Source organism: Pelodiscus sinensis, unplaced genomic scaffold (assembly GCF_049634645.1).
Source record: "Pelodiscus sinensis isolate JC-2024 unplaced genomic scaffold, ASM4963464v1 ctg145, whole genome shotgun sequence".
NCBI classification, from domain to species: domain Eukaryota; kingdom Metazoa; phylum Chordata; order Testudines; family Trionychidae; genus Pelodiscus; species Pelodiscus sinensis.
Window position 1 is genome coordinate 17,435 of NW_027465910.1, and position 9,243 is coordinate 26,677.

General features: G+C 46.0%; 1 long non-coding RNA gene across 3 annotated transcripts; it reads right to left on the minus strand.

Annotated features, from left to right (window-relative positions):
* Window positions 1-1,215: 1,215 nt before the first annotated feature.
* Window positions 1,216-6,622, minus strand: LOC142824829 (uncharacterized). 3 transcript variants are annotated; one of them, XR_012899400.1, is made up of 9 exons: window positions 6,554-6,619; window positions 5,879-6,073; window positions 4,957-5,073; window positions 4,659-4,803; window positions 3,155-4,435; window positions 2,740-2,964; window positions 2,550-2,648; window positions 2,311-2,427; window positions 1,216-2,123 (listed from the first exon to the last, which is right to left on the minus strand). It is a non-coding gene; the product is annotated as an uncharacterized LOC142824829 (long non-coding RNA). The 3 variants fall into 3 exon arrangements; XR_012899399.1 differs by having other exon boundaries at window positions 2,550-2,964; window positions 5,879-6,070; window positions 6,554-6,622; XR_012899398.1 differs by having other exon boundaries at window positions 2,550-2,964.
* Between the last annotated feature and the right edge of the window lie 2,621 nt (window positions 6,623-9,243).

Consider the following 9,243-nt stretch of genomic DNA (forward strand, 5'->3'; position numbering starts at 1 on the left):
AACCCTAAAGCCCAAACCCTAAAGCCCAAACCCTAAAGCCCAAACCCTAAAGCCCAAACCCTAAAGCCCAAACCCTAAAGCCCAAACCCTAAAGCCCAAACCCTAAAGCCCAAACCCTAAAGCCCAAACCCTAAAGCCCAAACCCTAAAGCCCAAACCCTAAAGCCCAAACCCTAAAGCCCAAACCCTAAAGCCCAAACCCTAAAGCCCAAACCCTAAAGCCCAAACCCTAAAGCCCAAACCCTAAAGCCCAAACCCTAAAGCCCAAACCCTAAAGCCCAAACCCTAAAGCCCAAACCCTAAAGCCCAAACCCTAAAGCCCAAACCCTAAAGCCCAAACCCTAAAGCCCAAACCCTAAAGCCCAAACCCTAAAGCCCAAACCCTAAAGCCCAAACCCTAAAGCCCAAACCCTAAAGCCCAAACCCTAAAGCCCAAACCCTAAAGCCCAAACCCTAAAGCCCAAACCCTAAAGCCCAAACCCTAAAGCCCAAACCCTAAAGCCCAAACCCTAAAGCCCAAACCCTAAAGCCCAAACCCTAAAGCCCAAACCCTAAAGCCCAAACCCTAAAGCCCAAACCCTAAAGCCCAAACCCTAAAGCCCAAACCCTAAAGCCCAAACCCTAAAGCCCAAACCCTAAAGCCCAAACCCTAAAGCCCAAACCCTAAAGCCCAAACCCTAAAGCCCAAACCCTAAAGCCCAAACCCTAAAGCCCAAACCCTAAAGCCCAAACCCTAAAGCCCAAACCCTAAAGCCCAAACCCTAAAGCCCAAACCCTAAAGCCCAAACCCTAAAGCCCAAACCCTAAAGCCCAAACCCTAAAGCCCAAACCCTAAAGCCCAAACCCTAAAGCCCAAACCCTAAAGCCCAAACCCTAAAGCCCAAACCCTAAAGCCCAAACCCTAAAGCCCAAACCCTAAAGCCCAAACCCTAAAGCCCAAACCCTAAAGCCCAAACCCTAAAGCCCAAACCCTAAAGCCCAAACCCTAAAGCCCAAACCCTAAAGCCCAAACCCTAAAGCCCAAACCCTAAAGCCCAAACCCTAAAGCCCAAACCCTAAAGCCCAAACCCTAAAGCCCAAACCCTAAAGCCCAAACCCTAAAGCCCAAACCCTAAAGCCCAAACCCTAAAGCCCAAACCCTAAAGCCCAAACCCTAAAGCCCAAACCCAGGCTCAGGTCTTTCCAGGCTACAGAGAATGACACCACAACAGGATTTCACATCAAGTTTATTTGGCAACAAAATGGCTTCCTTTTACAGCAACAGCTTACACATTGGACTGTGACCAATACTGGACAAGTCCTATGACATGAACAATAATAATGTTCCATTTTCAGAGTCTTACATGACATGCTGAACATACACTGCAAGCAATACCTTCTCATATCAAAACCTCTCCTCTACAATATCTTGGCCCGCATCTCGAGCCTTTGTGATCCAGAGTTGACCACGTGTCGCCTGGCAAACGGCCAGCATGGTTCCTCCTTAGCACCATCTTGTCAAAAAAGTTAAGTCAAAGACTGTCCGGGACAGTCCCAACCCTGATGCAGTGCAGCGAAACAGCCGGAAGGCTGACAGTTTAAAAAAAAAGTCAGCCTTGCGGCTGTTTGACTGCACTGCATCAGGGTTTATCATCACTGCAGTGATGATGCACTTTATGACTTGGATGACAAAATGAGTCATCTCACCAAGACTCAAACTACACATTACACTCTTAGAAATACAGCACTTACAATACATCAAATGCATGACAATACATCAAATGATACAGCACTCCAATACATCAAATGCATGACAATACATCAAATAATAAAACACTCCAAAACAAAAACACATACAGCACATTACAGTGCCCTCTCGTTACTTTGATGGCTAGAACACACACAATAACCACCAACTTCATTAATTTTGAATTTTTGGTACATGAACTTGACATATCTACCGATTGGGACTGTGAAAATATTAACAATGCCAACTCAGAACTTTGGTACTAGCCATCAAGACAAGAGAACACTGCAAATCACAAAGCGAGAAATACACAAACTCCACATCTTCCAAACAAAGGCACGCCAAATTCTTCTCCAGCCACGTAGAAATGTTCAGATCACACCAAAGAGGAAGACTTCCTACAGAAAGACAAAACAATTGTCACGGTTAATGCCCATACGACAAACTCGAGCCGCTTCCGCTTCCAAAAAACACACATACGGTGTAGTGCGAGTGAATTTCCCCCAGTGACATGCACCCGGTGAAATACATTTTCCCGAGCAAAATGCACAGCTCACACAACCACTGATCAGAACCATACTTAACTTGGAAATCTGAAAGCAAATCCGATGCAAACTCTACATCTTCAAAACCAGCAAAGACACACCAAACTCCTCTCTGATAACAGACAAATCTCCAGATGGTACCGATGGAGAACGCTTCCTATAGAAATGAAAAACAATTCTTACAGTTAAGGCCTGTACCACAGGTAAACTTCCCCAGCGACATGCACCCAGTGAAATACAAAAACACAACAAAAGCCCTGATCGAGGACCACACTTAACTTGAGAATCTGAAAGCAAATCTTCCAAACTGGCAAAGACAAGCCAAACTCTTCTCCGCTTACAGAGAAATCTTTAGAGCACACCAACAGGGAACGCTTCCTATGGAAACGAAAAACAATTCTCACGGTTAAGGCACACACGACAAACACAAACTACCTCGGCTTGGAAAACACACATATGTGCAACATACCGCAGGTGAATTTCCCCAAGTGACATGCACCCACTGAACCACATTGCTCAAGTGAAACTCAGAGCACGCACAACAAAATCCAACCGCTGATCGAGAACCGTACTTAACTTGAGAATGTGAAATCGAATCCTATGTAAACTCTACTGCTTCAAAAATGGCAAAATCACACGGAACTCTTCTCCGCTCACAGACAAATCTTCAGATCGTGACAATGGAGAACACTTCCTATTGAAATGAAAAACAATTCTCACAGTTAAGGCACATACAAACGCAAACCTTCGCTTCCAAAACACACACGTGCTACGTTATGTATGTGAATTTCCCCAGTGACATGCACCCACTGAACCACATTGCTCAAGTGAAACTCAGAGCACGCACGACAAAATCCAACCGCTGATGGAGAACCGTACTTAACTTGAATCCTATGCAATCTCTTCATCTTCCAAACCAGCAAAGACACGCCAAACTGTTCTCCGGTCATGGCAAAATCTTCAAATCACACAGACAGGGAACGCTTCCTATGGAAACGAAAAACAATTCTCACGGTTAAGGCACACACAACAAACGCAAACTACCTCGGCTTCGAAAACGCACATATGTGCAACATACCGCAGGTGAATTTCCCCAAGTGACATGCACCCGCTGAACCACATTGCTCAACTGAAACTCAGACCACGCACGACAAAAATCTAACCGCTGATCAAGAACCGTACTTAACTTGAGAATGTGAAATCAAATCCTATGTAAACTCTACAGCTTCAAAAGTGGCAAAAATCACACGGAACTCTTCTCCGCTCACGGAGAAATCTTCAGATCGTAACAATGGACAACACTTCCTATTGAAAGGAAAAACAATTCTCACAGTTAAGGCACATACAACAAACACACATGTGCTACGTCACATATGTGAATTTTCCCAGTGACATGCACCCGGTGAACCACATTTCCCAAGTGAAATGCAGAGCGCGCACAAAAACCAAAACCCCTGATCGGGACCGTACTTAACTTAAGAATCTGAAACCAAATCTTCCAAACCGGCAAAGACGAGTCAAACTCTTCTTCGCTCACAGAGAAATCTTCAGAGGGCACGAACACGGAACGCTTCCTATGGAAATTAAACACAATTCTCAGCATTAAGGCACACACACAAAACGCAAACTACCTCAGCTTCCAAAACACGCATATGTGCAACATATTACAGGTGAATTTCCCCAGTGACATGCACCCGGTGAACCACATTTCCCAAGCAAAACACAGAGCACACACGAAAAACAAAACCCCTGATCAGAACCGTACTTAACTTGCAAATCTGAAAGCGAATCCTATGCAAACTCTTCATCTTCCAAACCGGCAAAGACACACCAAACTCTTCTCCGGTCATGGCGAAGTCTTCACATCGCACCGACGGTGAACGCTTCCTATGGAAATGGAAAACAATTCTCACAGTTAAGGCACGTACAACAAATGCAGACCTTCGCTTCCAAAAAACACACGTGATTTTTCCCAGTGACGTGCGCCCGGTGAACCATGTTTCCCCAAGTGAAACACAGAGCGCGCACAACAAACAAACATCCCAATCAATGGCCGTACTTAACTTGCAAATGTGAAATCAAATCCATTGCCGTGAGGGAGAAATTCCCCCGCTCGCCAACTGCATCGCTGGTTTTCCAAATTAGATATCTTCTGGAGGCAGAACCTACAACAATGACAAAAATTGAACGTGACACACGGCCTATGCGCTAAAGACTATTGTAAGCCAGTTACATTTATGGAAATGACATCTATTTCGACATGACTCTGTCCCATTCCCCCACAAACCCTTAAATAACTAAATCGAGAATCGCATGTCACGAGACCCCTCACCACGCTAGTATCACAATGATCCCCCCCCCACACACATTCCACACAGCCCTCCTCACCGTTATTCCCATGCTTCCAATAATACTGACGAATCTCCACACCTATATCGCACATCTACGATCCATTCGAAGAAAGTGACAAAACTCAACACGTTCAATTGTACGGGACGACGACCACACTGATGACCAGACGACAGCACGCCACCTTACAAGCGACGACGGGCATGGAAAAACAGCATCCGAGTTAACTTATGTAATTAGCCAAGGACCCTTTCGCAATTAGCCCACCGCACCTAACACAGCAAAGGCCACGTTGCCTTGGTCAAGGCTGCACTCAAAGCTCTAACTTAACACTTACCTCACGGACGCCACCGGTTATGCCACTTCCGCTTGCGTCTCCGTTGCTTCAAACCGCGACAACTGAACAGGATGGACTTGCCATGCCTCGCTCCCTCGGCTCTGTACTCGAATCCTCCTGTGGCATGTCAACAACAAATTCCACATTATCGCTAAAAGCGACGATACTATGTTATTGCTCTCCGTTTGCTAAAATAACCAAAAGCCCAAAAGACCCCTGACGCATGTGTATCTATGACAAAGATGCAACTCGCTTCCTGAATGTAGCCCTCCACATTTCCCACCCCGCTGGGGCCTCTCACTAGCTAGGACGCTCGCATCTGCCTCAGAAAACCACAACTGCATATAGAACCAAAGACAGAGATAGTGGTGATCGCTTGTGCAAACCCAGTGCATCTCTAGTGACATTCTTGCATAAATTGCTAGTTTTGTCCCCTGCAGGCTAGTTCAATTTGGCTCAAGACAGTCACGCTTTCAGGCTGGGTCCAACTCTATTTTATTGTTTGCAAACAAGTTGGGCCGAGTAGCTCGGTGCTCAAAGCAAGGTCGACCTTGAGCATTGCCTGAGCTGAAACTTTTATAGATTTCACATTCCTTCTGGTCAGCATGTCGCAACGTGATTGGTCACTGCAAGTTTACTCAATTCCCTGGCAGAAAGATTAGCAGCTTCTACAACATATGCAATCGGCTAAACAATACCTGCTGTTTCGAGCTTAAGCAATGCAGGGGAAGAAGCACGCTTAGTTTTTACTACAACATGCGCATCGCTCTCTCGGGAGAAATACTCACTTCCTCCATATAATGACCCCCCCGCTCCCATCCCTCTTCACAATAGCCATGTGTGACAGGACTTCCGTTCCTAAACAATGAACCTCAGCCTCACAAATCCTTCTGACCATCCAACTCTCGGAAAGACGCTTAACTTTGATGTCCCCTCCTGATCTCAAGCTCTTCTTTTCCTTTGTCTACAGGCCATCGCTCTCGTACGTCGTCGTCCCTCGGTCGGTGACGTCTTCCCGGACAAATGAACAAATGGTCACGATCCTCCGTGGAACGTGACGACCGGCATCCACATCCGGTACCGTTCTTGCCAATGAGCAAACTTCAACCGCCTACTGCTTCATTAACAAAAGACATTTCTTTTACAAAGTACACTCCCCGTGCCCCGCTGCCGCACCCCCTCGATCGCTTTTCAGGACACAGAAAATGGCTACACTTCTACATACTCCTGCTCATCCTCCCTCTCTCACTGCCACAGTAGCCCATCATTAACTAAGATGCTCTAGTGCTCTGCAGAAAACCAACACCCAGAAGAGGATGAAAGAAAAAAGTAGCAGTGACCGATTATGCAAGCCCAGTGCAGTGTAACAGACAGGAAACTGAGCGTGGAGCATCTCTAGCTACAGATGGGTCACTGGCCCAGAAACACCCTTTCCTCCAGAGGAAATGCATGGTCCCTTCCTACAATGACCTTCCACCCGCATGCCTTTCCTACTCCCGTTAGCGACGGTCACCGTTTAGAGAGCTTCTATACAAAAACGAGAAGACGCAACCACAGGAATGCTTCTCGTCATCAAACCCTTTGGCAGATACTTAACTAGGACGATTTGACGGGCGTTTCCCCTCTCAATGTCTCATTCCCCTCAGTAGTCGAGGACTCACGGACCTACGAGAAAAATGCATAAAAATATTCATGCATCTTGAAAATGACAACACCAATCCATACAAAATTGGACAATACTGGCAAATGCAAATAAAACCCGACTGCAAACCTGATTGCTAACTTCAGCTATATTTTTTCCCCTTTTCTTTCACGTTCAGTCATCTAAAGCCCCATGAGTACAATGAATCAGAGAGAACTTGCATTACACATTACAGTAGTCTCAGAGCAGCCCCTGCCTAACCCAGCCAGAAAACTGCTATGCTTCTGCAGCAGACACTCTAGAAATCCTATTGATGCTAATGATGTGTGTTTTGCAGAATGGCTATCAGAAACAATTCCCTGTATCATCTTCCCGCATGCATTAAATACGCTACAAATAACATAAAATGCAATTAAATCACAAATCAAAAATGAGAACAGAAGAATGGTACTTTAACCAAAAATACAGCCCAGCATTACCCAATATCAACACTCACCATGATCGTAGGAGTACCTACCTACACCTCCTCAAAGGAACCCAAAGCTGAATGACTCCCTAGGCCTACATGCCCAGCTTAAATGCTACCATAAGCTCCGCCCCTCAATATCCCAGCATGCCTTGCAGGCCAAAGGAAGGTATAAATGCAGACTCATAGACCACAGACTCCCTTTACTCCATTTCTACATTAGCAGCAGCAAGAGCAGCTCATGCTGAAGCATTTATCATCTCTTCTTCTAACAAATACTAATCTCCACAGACTCAAACTCTGTGACCAGGTGAGGCTACAGTCACCCCTCTTTCTGGGGGCAAGGTTTTCCTTTTAGGAACCTGAAATAGGGTTTCTCAGGGCGTACATAGCTACTGGGTGCTGAAATAGCTACTTTAGATGTAGTGAAGAGGGTGTTTCAACTGGAGTATATGCAGAGTGCAGGAAACATTACTTGCCTGGTGCCACAGAGGATACACGCTGCCTCATTCTCAAGATGAAGGAGGGTGGTCATTCCCTGTTATAGTGCCAGGCCACCTGATACAAACAAGAAACCCACCATGCCCCCCAGAGCCAATATGATGGGCAAATGGCAACCTGTGAGAACTTGTACTCTGATGATGTGAGCTTCAACACTGGCCAACGCTTCCTTTCAGGCTCCCTCCCCCCATCTCCTCTAGACCCCACTGGCTCCGCCAATACTTAATTTTCATACACAAAGGTCTCAGACCTCAATCCTGACACAAATTAGAACATGGGTGGCCAAGTATGGAGCAGCAGCTGCTAGGAGAGTGCTCAGTTCTAAAGACAACCCAGCCCTACACCCACCCACCCACCCCAGCACCACTAGTAAAGGACAAAGGTAGCAATTACCTAGGAGCCATTCCATTTCAAATGTCCCATGGGCCCGAGACAGTGGAGGTAAACACAAAACCCCTCACCCCTTCCCACCCCACAAAACCCTGCCCCAACCCACACACCTCAAAAATCTCACCCAGAGCCAGACCCCTTACTCTTGCCCAAACCCGAGGCCCAGTCTGAGGAAACTGAATGTACGTGGAGGACAACTAGCAACAGACACAGGACAAATTGAGTGAGCGTGAATTGGCCTGTTATTTTGAAATACCTCTGGGTATTGTGTCTAGACTGGCCAGTTTTTCTGGAAAAATCAGCCACTTTTCCAGAAAAACTTGCCATCTGTCTATACTGGCCGCTTGAATTTCCACAAAAGCACTGACTTCCTACTGTAAGAAATCAGTGCTTCTTGCAGAAATACTATTCTGCTCCCTTTTGAGCAAAAGGGCCAGTGAAGACAGCTCAGATTTGTTTTCCGCAAAAGAGCCCCAAACACAAAAATGGCAATTGGGGCTTTTTTTTTTGCAGAAAAGCGCATCTAGATTGGGACACATGCTTTTCCACAAAAGCACTTTTTGCGTAAAAGCATTCTTGCCAATCTAGATGTTCTGTTCTGAAAATGCCTTTAACAGAAAATTTTTCCATTAAAAGCATTTCCGGACAATCATGCCAGTCTAGATGTAGCCTAAAGGTGCATCTAGACTGGCAAGATTTTGCGCAAAATTGGCTGCTTTTGCACAAAATCTTGGCAGCTGTCTAAACTGGCTGCGAGAATTTGCACAAGAACACTGATGATCTACTATAAGATTGTCCATGTTCTTGCGCAAGAACAGTGATGCTCCCACTTGGGAAAAAGCCCTCTTGGGCCAATGTACACAGTCTAGACACAGCCTTAGAGAATTCTGCCCGCAATACCGCAAATGGCCACGGAGTGTAACTCTGGAGGCGCTGCAGAATTATACGTGCATTACCTGCAATGACCACCCAGTGTCACTGTGGAGACGCTGCAGAATTATACGTGCATTACCGGCAATGACCACCGAGTGTCACTGTGGAGGCGCTGCAGAATTATACGTGCATTACCTGCAATGACCACCAGTGGCACTGTGGAGGCGCTACAGAATTATACGTGCATTACCGCCGGTGACCACCGAGTGTCACTGTTGCTCTGCTAAGGGCAGGTATTTCGGAATGGGGCATTTCTACCCTAATAATATTTCCTGTTTTAAATTGACATGGATTCAGTGTATATGCTCAGATGATCTTATAAAAGATTGTTATTTCAATGTAAGGCTTGTGCTGT